This window comes from Mustela putorius, unplaced genomic scaffold (genome assembly GCF_011764305.1).
Source record: "Mustela putorius furo isolate JIRA1106 unplaced genomic scaffold, ASM1176430v1.1 tig00001012_pilon_pilon_pilon, whole genome shotgun sequence".
Taxonomy (NCBI): Eukaryota; Metazoa; Chordata; class Mammalia; order Carnivora; family Mustelidae; genus Mustela; species Mustela putorius.
Window position 1 is genome coordinate 147,571 of NW_025421531.1, and position 26,048 is coordinate 173,618.

Below are 26,048 nucleotides of genomic sequence, written 5' to 3' on the forward strand. Positions count from 1 at the left end.
TGGAAGTGACTCTAATATTGACACATTATTTGAGGGTTATGCTCAGAAGTTGCACAAAACCCGTCTAGAATGGATATCTGTTTCTGTGACCCACCCATGTCTGATCTGAGTCAAAGGAACATAGGTCCGTGGGAATTGAAGGAAAGATGTCAGGAAACCCAAGGGCCAGAATATAACCAATGGTTAAGACTGAGACCAGACTCTGGCATTGTAGAAAATTCAAGAAGTGTACCATCCACATGTGTAGGCTCTTCTGCATTACTCTTCATTCTTGCTGAGGACTTTCCTTACTTTCTAGTCTACAGTCTTGCTGAAAATGGACTGCCAGTCCTCGTCATTCTATTGACTGGAGCTAAAAGCTTTCAGTCACAAGTTCAAATTCCTAAGAAAAAGGACTGAAATTAACTGGGCTTAGTGAAGTCCCATATCTGGGCCAACACAGAGTGGGCTAGGTAATAGGACACGACTGCTCCGGTTGCACTGTGTAGATAGAAAGCCTCAATGGGACTTCTTAGAATTCTGGGGAAACTATGCACTAGGCATCCATGCTATTCCTGTCTACCTGTAGCTGCTGGCAGGTGTACTGAGCTTGACAAGAAATACTTTAAATGCTTTTCCTCCCAGCCACATCTCCATATCCTCTCAGGTGCACTTGGCTAGATTTAGCCAGCAGATTTTTATTTGATCTAGTAATTGTCAACCTAAGAACCAGTCTACCATCATCTTTGTATGCTCCATCCATTCGTGCTTTTTTGGCCCTACCCAGACCTGTTTCCCTGTGACTGGAACTCAGATTCTAGCATACTTCACAGGTGATCACACCCACTAGTTGGTCCCCACTGTTAGTCCCCACTGACTAAGAAGCATATTTTTGTCATTTGCTTTTCATTCCCTGAGCCCATCTCTAAGTGCTAAAGCTTAACCTGGAAATTTCCAATATGGCAGTCATCTCTTAAGACAGCCCACTGATGTTACGATTGCCCTCACTCTCAAACCCGTATGAGTGGAGAAAAATAATCTGTTTTGGGGGAGGAAGCAGAATGATTTTATTTTCTTTTTAACCTTTCTTTGCATTATTTTATTGCTCCCATCATAGACCAGTCCATTAGAAGGATTTTTTGCCTATTTTTTAATGTCCTTTAAAACAATATTTAAAAGAGTATGTCCAACAACCCATTTTTCTAGCTGATATTTTCACTGCTTATTCTGAAACTTTAAAATTTTAAGCTTCACTGGTAAAACTTTCAGCATAAATTATTAATCCAATTTAATTTACATTTTCATAAGTTATTAAAGAAGATTGCATGTGAGTAACTAGTTTTCAGATTTGGTAAGTTCTAATTCAAGACAGCACTAATGCACAGCCTTTGGGTATTAACTTTCCTTAAGTAAAGCATGAAATAATTTCTTTCATCCAAGACAAAATGTGGATGGCAGATGCTTTTCAAAGGGTTTAATTAATTATCTCAATTTTAGACCACCCAAGAGTTGGAAGTAGACTTGGAATTGAATATATAGATACAGTGCAAAAGTAATGCGATGTCTGGTAGGCCTAACAATTTTCATAATTGAAGATCTTAATAGATAATTTGGTGTGTCTGTGAAAGCTGTGTACTTTCCTCTGTTAAGAAACTAGAGTTGTGGAGTGAATTATTCTTCCTTCTGCCTTCTTCTTCTTCTTTTTTAAAATTTTCTAAGGTCTATAAGGTAATTTCTTAAAGCTATTTGACTATAAGATACTTGCTTTCATTAAAGTACCAACTCAGTCATTACCATGGTGTGAGAATTATTTTTGAAGACAAGTAAGAAATAACAGAAAAGAAACCTCCATAAAAGAGTCCTGAAAGAACATTCCGCGGAAGTTTCCATAAGTATTTACAACTCCCTAAATAGGAGTAAAAGTACTTCAACCTTGACATTTCACTGTGTTACAACCATATGGACACTCAATTTATACCAAGGAAGCTAGAACGGCTTAATTTAAGTTAATCATATGTGTGATATTAGAAAAAAATGCCAAACCAAGAATGCAGTAGATAACACATCAATTAATGTGGTTATTTGAGGATCATGAAATAATCTCACTTTTTACCAAAATGTTTCCTCTCCAAGTAGTCATTGCCTAAAATTTTCACCACTGGACTCCCAAATGGATAAATGTGTTCCCTAAATCTACTCATTTACACTCGTGCTGTCTAGCGGAGCAATGCCGTTGCGGAAGGCTCTTTAACAAAATCAGTCTCACAAAATGCTGAGCAGAGATTTCAGAAAAAAAGAAGATTATTTTCACATTTACTTTGTCATAAAAACAGCAAACACTAGGCAAAAATTAGTTATCACATTTTTAAGCCAAAAAAAAAAAAAATCCAATTGCTAAGTGAAGTCGTACCAAAGTTCAAGTTGTGGATGAAAGATGAATGTAATAGCTTGAGTGGATAAATGAGGTAGCGGGACTTTGAGTAGGAGCTGTGGCATGGTTCAACAGACTTTTTATAAATTCTGCTTTGCTGGCATGTGGCTGAGGATCAGAGAAGGATTGCCGTGCCCCTTTGTAAAGGTATCACGTGCAATTCCGTAACTGCCCAAGACATCATATGCCAACATAGCAAGGTATGATGAAATGTGGAGAGTTAGGGAGAGAATGGACAATAAAGGGGGAAAAGGGGGAAAAGGAAATGAGGATAATCAGTAAGTCCTACTGAGTAGCTGGTCTCTAAGGCTATGTTCTAATATGATGCTACTACGTGGTTTCCAGAGCCTTGCTACTAAAAATGTCCTCAGCCAACCAGCACCAACAGCATCACAAGGGAGATTGTTAGAGGGACAGGTTGAATCTAGAACCATGCCTCCCACCCAGAACCAGCTCTGTATTTGAACCAAGTCTCAGATAATTCATATTCCTACTAATGTTAGAAAAACATCGTTGTTTGGTAGGTCGATACAGAGTTTCAAAAGATGTACCGATAAGTGAAGTCAAAACTCACATGAAATCATCGTTCTTCTACATAAATGTAATTGTGTTATTTTAATCTGAGACAAGTAATAATGGTACCCTGTTTTGGTGAATTTCATTTTAAAAATTAGTCTCCATGCACAGGTTGTATGACGTCTGTGTAGCTTGTTTCCCTGTGATTGGAAGAAACAGAAAATACACTGCCTTTTATCATCGAAAGCATTAGACATGGGGAGACTTAAGAAAACAGTAGGTCAGCCTACTTCTCCCACTATGATGCCAAAACAGCCACATGAAAAATGACAAACCGAAATAGTGGGGTTTTTACTTTGTTCCACATTAATCACGATTAATCACGTGCGTATTTGGGAAATCCTCGATGTCTGAGTGTTAGTTTTTACTTACTTGTAGGAAATGCAAACATCGCACTCAAAAGAGGATAACAAACTGAGACAAATCAAAAGCCTTTCAGTCACTTAAAGGTAAACATCTAAAGTTCACAAAAGGTTTGTCTTTTACAGAGTTCAAAAAAGGAAAAGAATAAAAGTAAGAAGCAACCTCTTCAGCATGTTTGTTTGGCCCAACTCCCTAAGATCTGACCACACATCCCAATATGTGCTCATTATAAATTCAGAACAGTTGAGAAACTTCCTACTCAGATATCATTTTCATCTGATCCCAATTTTCCCACCCAAGTCTCAGACCACCCATGACAAACAAAATTATGACCAAGAGTTAATTTTATAACAAAAACAGTTTGTATGTAAATGTGTGAAGAGCAGAAATTTCTATGTATCCATTCTTTTAGAATATAAGTTTGAGGCCAAGTTAAAAGTCTTAACATAATCCAGTAATTCAGTACTTGCATGTCTGAGCTAGAACTCTTAACATTTTCCCTGTCAGCATAGCTCTAAGTGTTGGGAGTGGAAAGACGTGGTGCTTTTTTTATGTTATGCTGTTTCTACAAATCAAGTGATTTCCCATATCTCAGTATCTCTCTCTGTAGTAAAGGAGATAACAATACTTTAGTACCTGCCTCATTGAGTTATGGTAAATACCAAATATAACAGTGGACCTTTGAGATATAAGATAGGAGATGTGTCAAGTATTGTATAAATATGAAAGAGTTACTGGTAAGTGTGTTTCTAAAAGATATTATAGGATTTATAATATGGTATGTATTCTGAGTTTACTTAATAATATTCAATTTAGAAGGTCTAATTCTGCCATCAATGATATTCATTGATGATGATGATATTCATTCTTCAATAGATTTTCCTTCAGAAAGTAGAAATTGACCTTTCCGATATAGAATATGTCTATGTGATAAAAACTTTATTGACTGGACTTGAACAATTATAAGAGCACATATATGCAAATTTGAAAGAAGGAGCAAAATACATAACAAAACTAATTTATTGGTGTTATTTTTGTTTTATTTTCATCACCACTGCATTTGAGCATTTTATTCAATTTCATTTTCTCAATAAATGCTTTAGAATATGCTGAATTTATACTATTTTTATACTATATTTAGAATTTTTATACTATATACTATGTATACTATACTTAGATTTTTTTTTAGTTCAAATTTTGAACAATAAGCACAGCAAATTTCAGAAAATGAAGCTTGTATTCAGGCAGGGAGAGACATATAACAGACAAGTACATTTGAAAAATGAGATATTTTCTGATAGTAATAAGTTCAATGGGCAAAACTCCAAACCAGACAACAAATTAGATAGGATAATAGGTGGGTGTCTTCCTAGAAGAAAAGATGATGGAAAGGAGCCAGCAGGTGAAGATCTAGGACAAGGGTATTCTCAGCAATGGGCAAAATTAATCAAAGAGTTTGAGGAAAGTCTGAGCCAAGGCAAGTGTGAAAGGCAATGAAAGAGGGCGGATACAAGATGAGATCCAGGTGTTAAGTAGGGACCACAATAAGATGACATTGGGTCTTATAGTCATAGTAATGGAGGAGGAGGCTATTTTGAGTGTGGTGGGAAGCAATTACAGAAGTCTAAGCAAGAACGTGGCAGGGTATATTTTATATTTTAAAAGCTAGCTGCTCTGTGGAGAACATACTGTGGTGTGAGTCCTTGTGTAGAGGCAGACGGACCAGATACAAGATGATTAGAATAATGCACGTGAGAGATAATAGTGGTTTGGATGCACATAGCAGCAGAAGGCAACTTGAGAGGTAATTGCATTTACAGTCTATTTCCAAGATAAGGCCCACAATATTCACTTATCTGTGGGCACATAAAAAAGAAAAAGGGGACTCGAGAATGGTAGCTAGGTTTCAGACTCAGCGGTTGTTTTGATAGATGTGTTGCTGGCTGATTTAGAGGAAGCTGGAGAAGGAGCAGCATGTGAAAAAAAAAAGAGGAGGCTTCAAGAAAATTACAAAGCCTGTGACTTGCCCAACCTCATAATTGCTATTAGTTCTTTTATGTTTAGGAAGCCCTTGCTTTTGCAGACCCCCAGAAGAGGAGAGAGATGTGTGATAGTACTTCAGATTTACTGAAACTCTGCTGGAGTTTCAAGACAGATTGTAGGCCAGGGGAAAGAAAAACAAGTCCGTCTGAGAGTGGGTTTTGAATCTCCTCTAAGAGGAAAGGTATTGAATCCACTCTGTCTTTATAATTTAGGACTGGAATGTTAGTTTCCCCTGGGAATGCTCCAAATTACTAAATAATTGTGGTCCTTTGCTGATTGCATCAATTTTACTTGAAGATTTCAAGGGCTTGGGAGGCCAAGTTTAAGAGGCTTAATTCCATGTAACATATAATACCATTTATAAATTATGAAATAGAATAAACATTTCTATGTATTTTTCTAGATAAGACATGAGATTATAAAAGCAGGAACCTAAGTGCCTTTTAGGTTTTGCCTTACGGACAATAGAGGTCACTCAAGGGTTTTAAGCGGAGGAGTGAAAGAATCAGCTTCCCTTTAGAAGACCCGTTTGGCTGCAGGTTTGAGAGAGGATTATTGCAGCAGTGAAGGTGGTAGAGTAGGGGTCAGCAAGACTGGAGATAAAGGAGACCCCTAACTTGAACTGTCGTGCACACTGAGGCATATACACCAAGAATGAGATGGAGTGAAATGGACAGATTCATGATCTCCATGGGCATGACAATTAATTGGGTATGAAAGCCCAGTAAAGGGAAGGAAGATTTAAGTATCAGGTCCAAGTGTTCTGTCTTTGGTCCCTGGTGTACTCTTCCATGAGACAGGCAACAATGAAAGATGCACAGATTAGAGAACGAGATGATGACTTTAGTGTTGTCTGTATTGGGTTGAGGTATCAGTGAGTCATCCAATGGGAAAGGTACAATGGGATCTACAGTTCCAGTGCTCAGGAAGAAGACCAGGGTTTCAGAGGGAAATCATCTGTGTTAAGTTGTCATTGAACTCAAAAAAGGTGACTTGCAATCTGTTGAATGAGAAGAGAATAGGGTCTAAAAGGAATCTGAAAAATACAAGTATATTAGAAACAAGAAGAGGCATAAGAAAGAGAAAGAAACCCAGGAATAAATGAAGCCATAAGGAAAGAACACTCCAAGAATGAGAAAGTGATCAAATACCTAAATGTTTTAGAGAACACAAGTATTAAAAGGACTGAAAATTGTTCATGAGATTAAGCAACACAAAGGCATTTGGTGGTCTTGCTAAAAATAAATTAATTAATTTAAAAAAAGGATGGCAAGGACACAAGCCAGATTATAACAGGCAGAGAAATGAGAGAAAAGAAAGTAGAAATAGTGAATGTCACAAAATTATCAAAGGCAGGAATTTTTAAATATTGAAGAAACTTGAGATTCTTAAAATGCTAATAAAAAGACTTTGTAGGCAAGGAGCTGCTGACAATTTGAGAAAGATAGAAACATCTAAGCAGAATTTTCTGTGATGGATTTACCTTAGACGGGTTGAAAAACTTTTCCATTGTAATGGGAAGGAATTAGAAAAGGACGAATCTTACATTTTGGCAAGTTTGTTGGTTTGCCGCTGAGAATGGGAAGGCGATGCAGTCTAGAGAGAACAACAGAGTAGAGAGGGAAAAAAATGGATAATGTGAAAAATGAAAAAAAAACTAAGTGGGCAAACAGTTTTATACACCATTGAGTAACTAGTCAAATTGGAGACTATGAGCTTATAGTAACATCTTTTATAGACAGATTCAATGTTTATCTACTCACTCTTAGAAGCCCAAAATACCCTAGAGGAGATTATCAGTTGGATGAATCCCAAATTGGGTTTTGCCTGGTGGGACTGATGGGACATCAGAAAGAAAACAGGACAAAAAAGGTAAGAGCCTATATGACATCCTGAAATATGGGCTCTAATAGGGCAGGAAGTATGAAAGGAAATTGAATGGAACATGAATGAGGAGACAGTGGAGGAGCCAAAGAACTGAAGTATCAAAAAGGTTGAAAAAGAGGTATGATAATAGAGGTGGAAGGGTTGAAAATGGTAGATGGAGAGTAGGTGACCTGACTTTACAATATTCACAGTAAACTTTTCCAATGTACATTTTGGGTGCAAGTGATTATGGTAGGACTGGAGGTGGCCACATCATCAGAACTGATACCAGTAAAGAGTGTTGAGTGAATTGCCCATGTGAGCATTGAACTAAACCAGGGTGATGGCAGAACTAGAGATGAAGGGGAAATCTGAGACCCAGATGCCTGCTGTCCAATGGATGAAAAGAACTGAAGAAAAAGTTGGTAGGTGACAACAAGGAGGAGTTACATAAATGTGTTCCAATCCTGTGACCATTAGTTTGGTCAGTGTACAGGTCCTATATGATTAACTTACACCAATATTGTGGGGAATCTGTGGTCTCACAGTAATTTCCCCACTTGTCCTCCAGTGTTTGAATCATTTGTTTGGATTCTATTTTAAAATATTCTTTCTAATATGCTGGCATTATCTACCAGATTTTTTGTGATCTGTTGGCTACTAGTGAATAGGTCTCTGCAAGATGGGAAAAAAATTCAGCAAAAATTAATCTCATCTTTTCTTATGAAAGGCATTATGAAGGATTAAAAATAGTGAAATACAATTCAGCCCTTGAAATATTGACACTCTAGTATAGAAATTTAATGAGAATAGGATAACATAATATCATCACATGGGTATTGTATGAGAAGGCAAAACTAGAAAATTCTGGACAGCATGGGGTGATGACAATTTAGGGGAAACTAAGCACCACTCAATGAAGGAGAAATATTCAAAAAAGGAGAGGACTAAAAAGTATCTTCTAATTCTACTTTGGATCTGTTTAACCTATCCTAGCTACAACATACTCTAAGAGATAGCAATGTGTACTTTATTTTTTTTTTTTTTTAGATTTTATTTATTTATTTGTCAGAGAGAGAGTGAGAGAGAGTGAGCACAGGCAGACCGAGTGGCAGGCAGAGACAGAGGGAGAAGCAGGCTCCCTGCTGAGCTGGGAGCCCGACTCGATCCCAGGATGCTGGGATCATGACCTGAACCGAAGGCAGCCGCTTAACCAACTGAGCCATCCAGGCGTCCCAGCAGTGTGTACCTTAGATTGGATTGGTGATGAAGATGCATTCGTATTTCCTTCAGAATTACCTCTAGTCTACAAAAAGACCACACAGAGGTAGGAGGAGTGAATGGGAGTTCCCTTTAATTTGTATGATTTAGGCTGTGGGAAGGACACATCCAAGAAACTCCATGAGGGCTCTTGATATTTCCCCAACAGAAATGGAATTTTTGATGCCATTTTGGAAAGGATCCATGACTTGTCTGATCCTATTATTCCATGGGCTTCAAGCTCTGAACCAGTCATAGGGCTCCTTAAGCCCCAGACTAATGTTCTGGGAAAAGTGCATTCCTTCAACAAATATGGAAGCTTCTATTGTTTCAAGATTCTGTGCAAGGGCTCTTGTGGGGCCCAGAGAAAAATATGGCTCCATGCCTGTTACTCTAATGCCTGTTTATAGTCACATGTGGGTCACTTTTAATGCTATGGTCTGGGTCTGAACCAAACACACTGACATGACTGAAGTGGATATTCTTTATTTATGCTGAAATATTCAAATATATTGTACTGGAAAGAAAGAAAGAAAGATCGATCTTATTCGGCACCATGATAAGAATGTATATGGTGTGTAAAATGGGTGAGTGCTGGTTTGAATCAAGTACTATCAACTACCAACTCCATGACACTGGGTAGTATCAGCCCCATTTTCTCATCTATAAAACAGGGATAATAGAATAACTAATTTATTAGTGTTGTAAAGATTAAACAAGATGATGTGAAGTGCACATTTCTTGGCATCCACCATAAGAAGGTACCTGTATTAGTGATAATCATTATTATTTTAGAAGGCAACATATCTGGTTGAAAAAGATGGACATGCGCTCAGTCATGTATGGGTTAAAACCACGGTAGTAAATTATCCGTTTTGCCCACCAGAAATGAAAGTAGTACAGTGGACTCTATGGGTTGCTACGATTAAATTACACAAGACTGACGAGGTGTTAGCAGGTACACAACAAGAAAGAGCAAACGACTACTCAGAAATCCCTTCATTTATTTTTGCGTAACTCTGTGGATCAGTATAAATGAATGGAGTTCTTATTTTTTTTTAAGATTTTATTTATTTATTTGACAGACAGAGATCACAAGTAGGCAGAGAGATAGAAGGAAGCAGGCTCCCTGCCGAGCAAAGAACCCAATATGGGGCTCGATCCCAGAACTCTGGGATCATGACCTGAGCCGAATGCAGTGGCTTTAACCCACTGAGCCACCCAGGTGCCCGAATAGAGTTCTTATTTACCAGAGTCTACCTTCCCCATCTTCAATGCTGGAAACATGGGATTTGATGATCTCTAAGATAACTTGTACATCTAAATCATACGTATTCACCAGAGATTTTTAGGAATCAGGCGAATGAAATCATCCTGAAATAGCTGAACGATAACTTCTGGCTGCCAGTTTTATGAAATTTTTGCATTTACCAGAGGAGGCAAAGTAAAAAAGGACTTTGAAAAAATTATACTTCCTCTTCATCCTTGCTTCGCCGAAGCCCTTTCTTTGATTTCCTTGACATTGTTGCCTTTTTATGTTTTCCAGCGCTATTCCCCCCTCTGCTTTCTCCAAAACCGAATAGCTACTCAAAAAAAGTTAATTCTATTTCCGTGTCACGATGGACTAATTTAGCCTGCTAGTTGAGAACTGCAATAAAGCTTCTTTTTCAAAATAAAATCGGTGAATTCATCACTGGGGAAAAAACAAACAAACAAACAAACACCAAAAAAACAAAAAACGATTTTGTGCTTCTAAACATGATTGGGTTCCACAATGGAATGAGATGATAATTTACTTTCCGCCACCTCCCAAGTTAACCGGGAACACAAACAAATAAACAAACACGTTTTTCTGACAGGCAAACCAGGCAGATCACAGACAAAACTGCAGGGCAGGGGGATCAAAAGGGGGAAAAAAAAAAACAAAAAACAATCTTGAAAAAGCCGAGCTTCCAATCTCCTCCCACTGGTCTCCGTGAAGGATGAGTTCAGTCCCTTTCTTAACTAATTCTGTCACTGTAAAATCCTACAGTCATTCTTCCACACATAAAGGACAAATAAGCTCAAGAGGAGGCTCTCGATGCTTTCAGTTTTAACTATTCACCAATGGTGGAAAAGGCAGAATGTCTGAGCTCTGGCCCGGCGGCCAATCGGAGGGCGGGGTATCTCCCACATGACTCGCTGCCCCTGTCTTTCACATGGGCTGTAATTTAGTTCAATTCAGAACTGCAGATAGTACAGCTTTCACAGGAGCAAGGGATGCCTGAGCACAAGTGGCTGAGTTCCGCGTGACTTTATGAAGCCCTTTCCCACCTCCCTCCTTCAGGAAAACGGGGGATTCTGCACCTGCGTCAGGGACAGTCTGGCCAAAGCCTCTGCTCTGCCTCCGGGGACGAGGAGCTAGCACAAATAGCCGTTTTGAAATTGTGAGTATGCATTTCTTTCCGTCAAGGGTGCCGATGAAAATAGTTTTATGTCATAAGCATCAACGATTTGGAGATTTTTTTTTTAATTTTTTTTAAATTTTTATTTATTATTATTTTTTAAGGCACTTCTTTTAAATGTGTAGGAAAAGGTCTCCGGCAGGCAGGAAGATGGTTCGGGGACAATTGTTGCATGCTTTGTTATGTTAAAGAATTAAAAATAAAAGTCAGGCATTCCAAAGAGTAGCTGCAGGAGGGTTGCACCCCGGAACCTTGCTCCTGTAGGCTGCTTTGTTCATAAGAAAAAAATGAAGGCACACTCATAGGTACTTAGTTCACTTCTTCTCGTTCTTTATGTCTAATCAGATCTGATCTGTCCCCAAGAAAAATAAAAGACAAACTTTGCTGACTCCACTGACCAGGGTACCATAGACTTTCCAGACATCTGACAGTTATTATAATTAGCTATGAAAGACTGCTAAGACACTTGGGGGCAAATAGCTCTTAAATTCTGAACAATGGCTTCAAGCCAGAGCTTTCTTTTTATTTATTTTTTAAACCACCACTTTTCATTTCATCATAATGATAGAAACGGGGCTGGTTTCGGTGTTTTCGTCCACAAAATGTGAAATAAAGTCCCAGCAGAAGTGAAAGGTGACTGGGTATAAAGTGGTCAGTGTAAAGATAGAAGGAAAAGACAGCTTTCTGTATCAGGATCCAGCCTTCCATGTATAAAGATTTTTTTTTTTTTTAATTCCTAATAGGGTGGAGTGAGGATGTGGGGGTGGGGAGGAAGCATGCGGAAGCTTCTTTATAGAATGCTTGAAGAATAAAAGAATTTGGGATTTCTTCTTACTAGAAGGCAAAAGATACACTGAGCATCTAACTTACATGCTTGGTAAGGTTTTTTGATGGAGTTTTAAACAGAAGCGACATACAAGCCAGTTTTTTTTTTTTTTTTTTAATTTATAAAATAATTGGAAACAAATGGGGGAAGAATGATCCTGTATTATTGCTTTCTTTTTACATTGAGCTAGGCTAACCTAGCAATGCATTATGCCTTTACTTCTAGAATCATCCAAATTCTTAAAAAGTTATAGACTAAGTCTCATAAGAAATTAAAAGGCAAATCAAATCGATGTGATTGTGACTGATGAAGATTTTGAACGACAAAGCCTCCAACAAAAAGAGAGTTTGTAAGAAAACATTGCCCTCCTTATTTTTAAAAGAGAGTATCAACTCCATCAATTATTGAAAGGAATTATTCAAAGGCTCCAGACATAACTAATTATGGCTTAAAGAGATCTGCCAGAGCAGGGCTTGTGTTCTAATTATAAAAGTCCAAGACGGTAGGATTCATTTTTTAAAGAGGACTTGGACACACATTTTCGCATAATCTTTTTTAAAATACACCATTTTTTTTTCTTTGTCTGCTCTCATGTTATCTACACCTCCCCCACCGCCGCCCACTGTGTGCTGAGACACCTGAAGGCTAGACATAATGATCCACAGAGCTCCAGCCTGTCTGGACTCCAGCCAGGTTTTTTTCCCCCCTCTACAATCAAGGAGCTTGCACGCAATGCATGCCCAGCCTATTCCACTGCTATGTGCAGATCCGGGATGGAAGTCTTACACATACTGCGGAAAGATTAAAGACAACAATATCCCCTTTCTTTTACCCCAGACAGCCTCAATTTTTAACCCTTTCATTACCTCTCAAACCAAGACGTCTTCTCCGTTCAAAAGCAGGGCTCAAGGGACCCTGCAACTCCTCACCATATCATACAGCTACACATGCCTCATTGGGTATAGAAATCTCATCTCGACAGACCCATCGGGGGCATATTTTAGGATGAACAGTGTGCTAACGAAACAAAACACAATTTACTCGTGCGGGAAATGCATTTTTGAATGAACTTAAGCTGTGTGAAATCTGGAAAAAGTCAAAGGTCTGTGGAAAGATTCTTGCAAAGCTTGCAGAAGGTTATAGCGTTTCTGATGAAGCTGTTCTTTAACCGTCTCGCTCTCTCTCTCTCTCTCTCACACACACACACACACACACACACACACTCAAGAGACACATTCAGCCGGGCAATTATATCATTATATCACAGAGAAACCCTGGTTTGGTGGTGATGTCATCACATATAAAATTTTGCCTTTGTGGGCAACATTTGCAATCACCTAATCTCCAACGTCTGTTGGGTGTGTGCCCATAGGAAGTTCACATGTTTGTGGGATTAACCAACACCCACAGGAAAGGACTATTTTATTTGTAGCTATCTCTCTCTTGAAGATGTGTTTATGGGGCAGTATGGACATGTTTATCAAGGTATCTGTAGTCAGGCAGAGTTTCTGGTTCTAGGAAGCCTTACTAAGATGCTGGTTGAACATTTTAGAGGTGGCTGAATTTCTACGCTATGAATAGGATTTAGAAACAGTGAACATTTTGCAATCATGTGGATAAAAATGATACAGTACTAAAAGGTGTTATGACTTGGTGATTCTTATTTGGCACTTACATTTTTGCAAACATTAAATAATTTTCACTCTTAACTTACTGGTTAAAGAAAGAATGTATATAAATGACTTAAAAGTAATGCTCATTTCATGTGCTCTGGGTTAGAGGATAATTGGGTTAAAATTTTATGGGCTGGTGCAGTGTTTGTATTTATTTTCAAGTTTATTTTGTGGGTGTTACACTAAACAGTTGTCCACCAATCAAGTTGTCTAGATTTTTAATAATGTGTGTATTTAAGTGTACTGTTTTATTTTACTTAACTCAAATAGAACAAAGTTTAATAATTTTCTGGAAACAGATTGCCATATCTGAGACATAAATATAGAGCAACCGTACATACATAATGTCTCTTCATTACTAAGTTTTGATTTGTAATTTACTCTTCATTAATATAGAACGGCCAGGAATACTTACCAGTTCTTATATACCAAGTATTTGATACATTATTTTTTTGAATTTTGCAATTTGCTCTGAATACTTCTTTCTTGCATACTTAGAAAAGGATTAATTCTGAAAGGATTTGCAACACATATGTATGTGAACAGCACGATTTATACACCAACATACAAAATAATGAGATTAATTTTACTGAGGCATTTATTGTATGATTGTTTTAAAATGAGAAAAAATGTTTTGTTCTGTTTTGCTTTCATGTTACTTTTGTTGAGAAAAGCATATAGCTCAAAGAACAGATACATTTTGTACTTAGAAAAAACAAGCTACACAAGTTAGGTGACATTCTGTGGGGTAAGACTCTAGTGTGAACTAATAAATAACTTTTTTGAGAAATTTTTGGGCTTGACTCCATAATTTTTACGTAAATAGTTCTTCTCCAGCATATACTGGAGTTTTTGCCTGAGGATGAATTATATAATTGTTTTGTCAAACATAAAAAAAATGAACAAGTAGTTGTTGGATTTAAATTTCACCTATTTTCTAAAAACAAAACATGACATTGCCCACTGGGGATACAGGTTACTAAAAAGGCATCTTTCAAAGAATAGAAGATAATGGACTTGATTGAAATAGTTGAACTACGTAACGCCAATTCAAGAACAAATGGTTTTTCAGAGCATAAAGGAGAAAGAACAATTTACTATAGTACAGTTTATTCTTCTTACACAATAGTAATGATTTATTTGAAATGGCAGAACAAACAGTAAATATACAAAAACAACCAACGATTTCTCATGTCAGAGATATGTCAAGATTCTTGTTTCATAGATTAAAATATCCTTAATTCAATTATTTATCTGAAGACTTGAGTGAAAACCTATACTCTTGCTTGCTTAGTTGATATAGTAATCATGTGTTCTTGCACATGTGTATAGATTGGGTATATATAAAATAAAATATATTTGAATGTAGTTTTATGACGAAAAATAAGTGTTGGTATTTTACTATAACCAAAGGTTTTTTTGTTTTTTTAATGATCTTGAGTTAGAATAGTAACATATTTTAACACAATGTAATTTCGATGGGGAGGTCCACATAGCTATGTCTACGCTAGTAGGGGGACATACTCAGATAATGGCTAAATTGATGTATTGATGATGTAATTATTGCAAATGCCTCATATCAAAACATATTTCAATCATTTCAAAAGATATGACTCTAATGTGGCAAACGGTGTAAAGCGCTATTTTTTAGAAAAACTTTGTTTCTTGACATTAGGAATATGACTGCTAAAAGTCGGCTGACACTCCTAATTTCTCTTCATGGAAGGACAGATTGGGTTTAAAAAAAAAAAAACTTGCCTTGAGACCTGAAATTATTTTTAGTAGATGCCCTGGCACTGCACAGAGAATGCACAGGAACCTCAAGTCACAATGAGAAAAGAAGGAAAATTGGTTTGGTTACTTGATGTCTCAGCTTTTATTCTTTCAAGCCTACATGCAGACAGAACTCAAAATTAACTTGAGTGAAAACTATCCGAGTTATTTTCACAATTTTCAAAAGACCCACGGTCCTGTTGATAAACCATTAAGGAGTAGTATTCTAAGAGTGATTGAATGTTCCCCTGCCTGAAACTCAGTCAAGCTCAGTGAGGCGCTGGGGTCAGATGGGCTCATGAATCACAGATAGGAAATGAACTGTGTATTGCATATTTGGAGGTTGAAAAAGAAACATTTGGGATATTTTACCGTAAACAGATTTTGGGTTGAGTTTTGGCACATCTTTTTAAACATCAAGCCTGCAGTTCAGCTGAAATAACTTTTTATATGTATAGCTAAGACCAGATGGCCACGTGCTCCTTTCTTATTTAGATGAGACTTTTCCTTTCAATAACATCTTTCTTCCTGACCTGCTTAAAAATTCCAGCGAATGAAATCAGCACAGGATTTTCAATTCTAATTGACCATGTGCAGAGGAAGGGCCAGTGGAGAAATCAGTGGAGGCATTGTAAGGCTTTACTGCCTCAGTTTTGTCTTTGTGTTTTTCCCTTACTAGCCAACCTAAACTAATTGAAAACATTTAATTTTTATTAAAATTAATGTAGCTGCAAGATTAATCCTCTATACAAATTGTGTGAGTTGGCTGTTTCTACCATTTCATCTTAAGTAATCCAAAGAAAGTTATCCTGTACCTGCATAGTCTCTTGACTAACTGGTAAGCAAGTGATTGGTTTAAAAAAAAAGCATTAAAATACTGGCATAATGATTGAGTTAAGATGAAAAAATGACGATATGAAATGTATTTGGAGTAAATCATCATTATTGGAACATACATGTATTTTAAAATTTACCTTGAAAATATCTGCTATGTAAAGTTCTTGGTCCATTATGTGTGTAGTCATTATATAAAAAAGAAAAAAAAAATCTGGAGTTTTCATTTGGATTTAGGTTACTAAAAGATAACAAACATTGAAGATGATCTGTGTAGTCAGTGGCTCACTTAGCAAATCATACACGCGGTGAAAGTGGGCATGTGAGTTTTCACATTCTGTTTCTTCTGGACAAGTTCATGACTCAAATAATTTTCTTCATAGTTGATTTATTACTTCGAAGAGTCAAAGATGTTCACTTTTTAAAAATTTAATTCTCAAATGGTAAAAGTGTTCGATGAAAACAAGTTATCCCTCTGATCCTGACATTATTTTGGCCAAGAAAGATAGAAACATGCACCAGAGGTGCATAGTTTTAAAACATATAATTAAGTTTAGAAAAACCCTGAATTAAACATCCGTGTCATTGAAAAATATGAGCCTCACAGTAACACTGTCTCTGATTTGGAATTCTTTGCTCATTCTTCTGCAGACAACTTTTTACCTCCAGCAAATCTACTAGTTGTCAAAAGTGGGACGCCTCATCAAAAGCCACACCAGTGAAATTGTTTGAAAAATGCCTCTTATGACTGATCAGATCAGTTAGGATTTCTTTACATCAAAATTTCACAAAAATTGAAATGTGATTACCCATGGGGTTCACACCTATGATGGCACATTCTAAGTCACCAACATATAAAGTCAATTCTTTATGAACCTTGCAAACAGTCAATTTGTATGACCAAAATATTTAAACTCTCATTATATCATTAAGTATATGCATTAATTACAATATCTCATATTTGATCATTTTCCTCCTGATTCATGTATTTTAAAAATGCATTATAAAAAATATGTATGGCAATGATTTAGCCCATTTTTGTTCTATTACCCTAAAGGCATAAAATATAGTTAGAAAGTTGAGACATCAAAATATAAACAGAAAACCTAAGCCAAAACAAAGTCTAAAAAATTATACACATTTTAAACTAAATTTTACTTTTAAAATAAAAAATTCTAATTGACAGGGAATCTAGCCGTTTTGTGTGGGAGATAATGGACAACAGGATCTTGGGAAAAATAATTAAAATTATATTGGTGCTGTAATTTCAGATGATTGAAGCTAAGATGTTCAAAATAGAGTGGTGTCAACAAGGAATACAGCTCCTAGTTACTCCCACTTTCTTTCTTCCATGTTCTTCTGAAAAATAGATGGGTCTGGATTCTGTTGGATCCCAGATAATCACAAATACTAAGGGAATTTTAGTCTCTATATTTATATGGGGTCATGGTTGAGATTTGCTAGTCTATTTTCCTGTATATCCTAATTCTTTTGATGCACAACACAGGAGAAATTGTGATCAGTTTGGCGAGCTCTGCAGCTGTGTAAAATGTCTGCCTCTCACTCTATCCCCTTTCCTGTTCTGTAAGACTGGGATCATCAGTCAGAGACAGGGCTGGCTCCTCGAGAAACCCGGGCCCCCTTTAACTCTCCACGGAAACCATTTGTGTCTGTGTTCACGTTCCTTCTAAAGAACCTTTCCCCAGACTAGAGCACACTTCTGAACATCGGAGGCTTCTCCCCCAGTTTGCTGTGTTCTCAGCCATTCCTGCTTAAGTAAGACTTTGCCTCACCCAGCTGTGGTTCACACTCAGAGCTGGTTTTTTCTGTTTTTTTTTTTTTTTTTTTAATTTTATATTTTTAAAGGGTGGAGGAAGTGGGGGCAAACAGGGTATATGTGACCTCAAAAGAATAAGTGTAGGGGCAGTTGCAGCTGTCTTTGGCATTCTGAAAATCTGCAGGGTTGTAAACAGAATAACAGGGTGACACGGAGTGTGACTGGACAGCTCTCACTTCCCGCACGTGGACTATACCCAGGCTGCAGTGGAAGTTTTCTCTCAAGTAACGCCCTTGAGGTGGGCTCTTCATTCCTCTAGTTCATACTTGATTTGGTATATTTCCTGCAGAGAAATTTGCTTTTTTAACTTAAAAGGCCTAACCTCTCCTTCAGCAAATGTATGACTAGAACAAAAGTATGAGAAGAGATTTATGTCCATAAGAATATGAGAATGGTACCAGAGAATCCAAAATGAGGCGAATATGTCAAAAAGTTGATTCTAGTTGATTATGTTTTTATCATCCATATGGATTGTCTAGAAATCTGTATGGAGAGGTCACTTCTGTGTGATGGGAAACCGGAACTAAACCAAAATTCTATGTACGGTTTTAAGTATCCTGTTGATTGCTTAGAAACATTCATGAAAGAGACATATTTCACGGAATTGTGGAGTCGTCTGATCCTTGTTGCCATTAGCCATCGCTGGGATATCCGTCAACATTTAAGGGGAGAAAATGAAACACTCACCACTGCCCTGGTTGTTGTAAGCACTTCACAGAGCGCCTCCCCGCCCCAAGCCCTGAAAGGACGGAAAGATTTAAGCTGACAACAGTGACCAGGAAGAAATTCATTCTTTGGTTAGTCTGAGGACAGAAAAGGGTTAATTTTTCCAATCTTTGTGAAGGGAAGGGGGGGACCCCTGGAAGATAAAAACCAAACCAAAGCCTAAGCTGCTAGTGATTTGGTTGTATTTATGGATTATGCTACATCTTGAAAAGAAGAAAATCAGAGCTGTAAGATGACGCTACAGGGGTCGTCTGGACTTTTCGCGGAGTCTAAAGTCTGTTTAGTCAATGCTTATTAAGGCCTGGATTTGACCTTTGCTCTCCTCACTCCTCCCTGTTCCAGGTGCAACATTTTTGCAAGTGCTTGACCATTATTGGACACTATGTACAAGCTTCGAATTGTGAATGCATAGAGTGTCCTTAGCATAAAAAGCAATCTAGTAGTTATGACACCCCCATTAAAAGAGAGAGAGAGAAAGGTTAAAAAGATCTGTTAACTTACATACACTCACTTTCCTTTATAATTAATACACGGTGACTCTAGGTATTCTTCAAGATATAATTAAGGTGATTCCATTGCAGCTTACATTAAAACCAGTTTGGTACATTAAAACCAGTTTGGTACGATATGGTGAGTTTTTATAAGAATATTTAAGGTAGTGATTTTAGTCTAAACAAATTATTCGTGAAGTTAACAGAGAAAATCATCTATAATGATTTTGTTTAAATTTTTACATATACACTCTTAGTAATACCTGAAGCTCTTATGTTATAGGTTTTGTTTTTGTTTTCTAGAGGATTAATCTTCTAAAAATTGTATCCACTGAGAGAAGAAAACACAAAATTCCCTTGTCTTTGCTGCTGGAATATAGTCACACTTGTTTATGTCAACAAATCTGCAAAGTATATTTCTTATTTACAGAGTGTTTGGTAACTCTAAGAGAAAGTCCATTTATACATATGCATTAATTGATATTTTGAACAAAATAGCCATGTTTGTGCCTCTGAAATGTTAGATAACATGCATAAAGCATATATTATGACTTAAAAGTAATTATATAAACGTAAAAGGGGATAATAAATCTATTATGTATAGAATACATTAAAAGCTTTAAAAATTGATCTTTCTGCTGAAAGTTTTGTTCAATTGACAGTTCTCTAAGTTACATAAATTTACTCATTTTAAATATATAGTTTTGAACTTTGAAGAAAAGGAAATCTCTAACCTATAAAGGTTTTAGAATTTCACAAATGAAGTCATATATAAACATCTTTGTAAGCTAGAATACAAAAAGTAGGAAAAAAATCATTTTTAATTTAGAAATATTTCAAACTACACAAAAGGTATAAGCAATGTAAATATATATATTTTTTTAAATTTTATTTATTTATTTGACAGAGAGAGATCACAAGCAGGCAGAGAGGCAGGCAGAGAGAGAAAAGGAAGCAGGCTCCCCGCTGAGCAGAGAGCCCGATGCAGGGCTCGATCCCAGGACCCTGAGATCATGACCTGAGCCAAAGGCAGAGGCTTTAACCCACTGAGCCACCCAGGCGCCCCACAATGTAAATATATTTTCATGCTTCTACACCAAGATTGACAATTTTTAATATTTTTCTTCATTTACTCCAAGCCATTAAGAAACAAACTATATCTAGTTGAAGAGCCCAACCCCCTTTTCTATTTCCTGATATCCCTTTGGCTTTAGGAGTAATCACTACCTTTTACTTGCTAGATCATCCTTCGTATCTTCATTTTTAATCAACTAGTTATGTATCACAAACAGTAAAAAATGAACAAAATATCAAGTATGAAGTCTTATATTCACTGCTTCTTAATTTACCTTAAAATTGTTGAAAATTTTTTAAGTGAACATATTCATTGGAAACTGTATTTATTCATTTCAAGTTAAAATACCATAATGATGATTTGATATAAAGATTTAGGTTAAAAGATCTCTTTGCCCTACCTCCACTAACTCCTTTGGTTGCAGAAATTGAGAAAATGTCTCCTGTCTCCCTTTTATTCGAATTTTTAGAATTGAGCCTTACTGTTTTCATGTTACATAAGGGATTGGTAATATGATTAAAGCTTTATACTTTAACATGATCTCCATTGCCGTCATTTTATTGTTTTTATAAAGGAGCAAGTATTATAGGTAGCTTCAGGGATATTAGTTTTCATATTTTTACTCTCATAGTATCTCATATGAACCCTTATTTTAAAATATTCTAAGGAGCCATAGAGTTATGTTTGGTTTGGTTTGATGAGAAAATGCCAACAATATCATAGTTAAAGAAACAAACATTGACTTCAGGACTGTTTTTTGCCACTTCATGTGGAGTCAGATTTCTGTTTAAAGAGGACCAAATGCATTTCTGAAAAAATGTATTGAAACCAAGATCCTTATTTGAACACAGTATTGCCACGGATTTACATAAGCTATGTGCTAATTCATTGCCAATAGACCTCTTAAATCTACGGATCCTCTGTGAATGCATCAGAGTAGAAATCTGCATCAGAACATTTACTGTTATAGGTTATCTTTAACATCTTCAGAGAGAAAATTTTAGAATTACCTGAAGGTGAGTTTGAATTTATTTTTACCTATAAATCCCTTAAAAATTATTTGGGTAGCAATCTATCAAGAGATACCTAAAGTCAGTTTAAAACTTAAGATCTTAATGCCTCAGAAAAGACGTTAACTAAAATACCTAGGTCAGATACTTGAGCTCACTCCCCAACAAAACTGAACTTTCAGCTTTCATTTATGAACTACATGTTATTTCCAGACTGGACAATAGTAACCACTAGTAAATATTTACTCCAGGCAATATGTATGCTGACATAGTTTAAAGATGATAATAGATAAGTATGCAAGACTCCATCTTTTTTTCAGGTTCAAACCAGGGTATGTTGTAGCCTTCAATAAATGTGACCCCTGATTTTTTAGGCTAGGTGAAAATAATAATAATAATAATAATACAATGATCTTGACTGTACCATTCTTAAAAGAATAAATTGCTATACAACATATTTAAAATTGATATCCTCTATAATTTTTGTATACCAAATCATTTATTCAATATCACCTTTTTACTATAAAATGAATTCAAGAGTATGGAAAACTGGTTTTTAAAGGCTCTTCTCTTGTAACATGGCCAAAAGAACTGCAAACATATTTACTAAATATTTAGGGAATCTTTTCTTTCTTTCTTTTTCTCAGCCACCTATCATCTTCCTTACCCTTTAAGCTACCAATAGGCTTCCCCTCCAGATAATTTCATAGTCAGTGCCACTCATTAGGGGTTTTTAAATACTTGTTTCTCCAAAACTCTGGTCAATTCATTAACATCTCTCAGTATTTTTATGTCTGTTTCTCATTATAGTCACACAGCAAATAAGAAGAACCCTGGGTAAAGAATAAGAAGATACGTTACTAAGTAACTGGCTGACTCTTTTGGGACCTCAATTTCCCTGTCAGTAGTTTAGGGAATTAGGGCTCCTGGATCTTCAAGGTCCCGGGACATAGCTCTGCATGATTAGCTGAAATTGAGACTATTAACAGATTAATGAATTCTGTGCTTTCAGAATAATCTCAATATGTTACACATGTGCCAAGTGGTCCAGCCTATTGGAAATCTAGTCATATTTATAATTTTTCGAAACAATTCCTTTTAAATGTCTAATTTTCACTGGTTAAATCCCTTTGTCCATAAACTTTGATTCCTAAATGTGCCTTCTGAAGGATGTTCTTCATCTGAATCTGATTTCCTGCATGAAATACCATATGTAAAACCGTTAGTTTAAGGAGAAGTTAGATAATTCAGACAATTCATTTTACTGATGAACTAAATCAAATCAGGAAGCAACATGGTCACTTATTTGTAAGGATTGTGTGTGTGTGCGTGTGTGTGCGCACGTGTCTTTGTGTGTGTGTGTTAAGGATATTCTTTGCAAACTCCATAATAATCTGGAACCACTGGGTTGTACAATAGAAGAAGGAGTTCACTAAATCTTAACTCTTATTATTGCAATGATATGATATGACTGCGGGGGTTTCTCAGATGCTGATCTGGACATTAATACTAAGAGTACAAAACAGACATCTTCAAGGTATTACCAAAGTTGTATTTCAAGTTAGCACTACCCCTATTTTTATTATTGGGAAGTTGATCATTGAAACACTGTTGAGGAACTCTGAGAACGTTTTTTACCCTGAATTTTAGCAATGCAAATTTACTCAGATTTCTTGTTTATGAGCAACTTAGGAAAGTTATAAATTCTCTTGCTAATTCAGGCTATGCTTTAGGTTTAAACTAGTTTATAACTGCGGTATATAGCTTCCACAGGGAAGAAATGCAAGGAGTGGAATTTTTCAGTTTCAGATGTCAGAAGCAGGGCTCATACTAAAAGTCCAAATGGGAGTGCAGCAAGAGTGATGGGAATCCATGGAGGAAATGATCATGTCAAGTGAGTTAAATAATAAATGTAAAATGAATTATAAAAATATACTTGAAATATGAAGAGTTAAAACTATGCTGAGATTTTTTTTTCTACTAAAGTCGATTTAAGATATTTAATTTATCCTTTAAGAAAATTGTGATCCACAATTTTCACAACTATTCAGATTATGTCATAAATCAGACAATTGAAGTGATTTCTTATGCTGTTCGTCCACCAAGATTATCTTTGCCTCCAAAATATGACAGAAACACAGAGTAGATCCAAATTAAATTGCCTTTGTAGATATTCACAGCATACCAAAATCAAGTGTTATAAAATTATCTACAATATGAAATTGTGGAAATGTCTATGATTTTCTTTATCCATCTTTTTTTAAAAAGTCACTTTATTCAAATAATTATATAAACCTAATCTTTAGAAAGGGAGAATGAAGAAGAAAAATAAAATATCATATGTGGTCTAGAAAGTGTTTTCTTAACTGAAAATATGAATCATTCAATGAAATCATGTAGCCTTTCAGAAATATTTACCTATATCAGATTTTAATTTTGTCTGTCATTCTATAAAGCTGTGATACATTATACCATAAGCCACAGAGTAACAAACAATAGATTATTAATGGTCACATTTGAACTTGGTAGGGAAAACTTTAATTCTATAATTGCTATCAATGCTAAGTTGAATTTATGCATCTGAATTTCCATTATAACTTTTTTTTTTTAAATGGGATGCAAACCAGAGGAAGTCCTGAGCTAGAAAATAACAGTGCCTAAATAATATGCATAAAATGAAACGCAACATTTTTCATGGTCACAATGTGGATTTCTTTTCTTTTAATTTAGGAAACTTATTTCTTTGAGTCAAACTTCAGTGTTCAAGAGTTTGATGATCTACTTTGTGAAATAATATAATTTTCACACAGAAAAGGGCCTTAGAGGTTACTTGTAGACAAAGAACCTGAGCCGTGAAAAGAGAAGTGAGCCATCCAAATTCATGGAGTAAATTATCTAGCATGATAAGAGAGAATTCTTTCCATTTCTCAGGTGTCTCTCTAAAAATGACTGGATAAAAGAAAACATAGAGATGAAAGCACAACATTTCCATTTGCTTAATAACATTTGTTCTGATAAAAGCCCTGCTACAGATAAAGCTGAGTCAATTTGTTTTAATAAGAAGCATCAAACCTCCTACAGAAGCACTTAACCCCTTTGTTATGCAGCTTCTCATTTGTGAACTGTCTCACACATAGCCTGTATACTCCATGACACTAGGGATGTTTTATTAAGTGTTTACTGCCAGTAAATCATAGTGCTATGTGCAATGCATCTAATTCTCATTAAAACTTCTATGATGTAAGTCCCATTTTTCCTTCTTTGGAAACGAAGAAATTTTTCTAAAAAAGGGTGGCTAAGTGTTAAATCCATGCTGCCACAATGCCTGTATGGTAGACTAGCATTTGGACCCAAAGACCAGACACTTCACCTGTGCATCTTACTGCTTTTCTTCATGGCTTTTCTTCCATTACTGTCCTAAAATATGGGATAATAGGTGGGGGGGGGGCATCAGTGTAATAAAGCCTTTTATAAATGCAAGATGGTATTAATTCAAGAAAGGATGCCTGCCCAATCTCACATTATCATGGGTAATCAATTCTTAGATGTGCAGGTCAAATCTTTCTAATGAGTTCCATTACAAGGAAGATGGAGACAGAACATACATAAGCACCATGGAAAAGCCCATTTATTTTACTTGTTTATTTAAAATTCCTATCTATTGAGTTCTCTTGAAAATCACTATAATAGGGTTTGACCTGTGTGGATAATACACTTTTTATTGTCACGCCAATTATATTTGTTTTATGAAATCAATTTGTTCTCAGTCATATTTCCCTATGGCTCATCAGTTTCCTGTTTTTATCTCCTTTACCTCATCAACATATTATATTGTGCTCTTCCATCTAAATAGCAGTAATGGTGCAAAAAAGTATATATTAGTATTGGTTGCAAATTTAAAAAATTAATCCCATAACATTTTAGTAAATGCACTGAACTCTGCTTTAAGATAATTTACAGTAACACCGAAGTCCACCTGTAATGACCTCTATCCAATTGAATGCAGCCACCAGTGATCCTTATGAAAGGACAAAATTATACCCACAGATGTGCTATCAAGTTGTTACAATGTGGCCATTTCATAATCAATCTATAATGTTTACTGAATGTTAGCTCTAGAGAAGATATTGGACATCAACATAGTTAATGTTCTCATGGTTTTTAAAAGAAAATCTGTAAACAATCTCAATCTTGGACCAGGGTTTATGGAGTCTGTCAAGAAATAAAAATGTACATAGAAATTCTAAAACCTCACACCTCAATTTTTTTCTGGCATTTTCTAAAATTTATATAAACAACTAAAATCTGATTTGGTTGGAGGTTTGGTTGGACTCACAAGACTTTCTGTCTTGTGATTTCTTAAGTGTTATTCAACTGGATGTTTCTAGATGTGAAACTCTGACTCAAATCAACTTCTCTTCTTGGAGAAGAAATGTCAGTCATTGCCCGAAAATTTTTTTTTTTTGCTTCTCAGCTTTCTTTAAAAAACAAAACAAAACAAAACACAGTTCTTGATTTCATGGCAGGTAGTGAAACTCATTACAGAAACTCATTCATTCCACAAACAACAGTAAAACATTTTTTTAAATATACTATATCTAAAAGAATTCTTACACTATGTATTTTTCATCCACTGAAAATATCTTTGAAGGTATTCACTATTTTAAAACATGTACCTAGTGCGTCTATGTACAATCTCAGCTACTGGGGTAAAACTTGTTAGAGGTCAAGCGTAATAGCAAGGGACCGGAAGCTAGTTTGGCAGTTTTCTATCTGCAGTGTTGCTCTTAATTCTGAGAAATTCTATTATAAATTTGACATTGTCTTCTAAATCTATGCTG

General features: G+C 36.0%; 1 long non-coding RNA gene across 2 annotated transcripts in view; it reads left to right on the forward strand.

The window, feature by feature from the left end:
• Positions 1 to 10,705: 10,705 nt before the first annotated feature.
• The window catches only part of LOC101681919, a 66,409-nt gene continuing 51,066 nt past the window's right edge, over positions 10,706 to 26,048 (forward strand). Inside the window, exon 1 of one of the 2 annotated variants that reach the window (XR_199710.3) lies at positions 10,706 to 10,944. This is a non-coding gene — a long non-coding RNA (uncharacterized LOC101681919). The remainder of the gene's footprint in view (positions 10,945 to 26,048) is intronic. The other variant, XR_001180078.2, reaches the window with a different exon arrangement.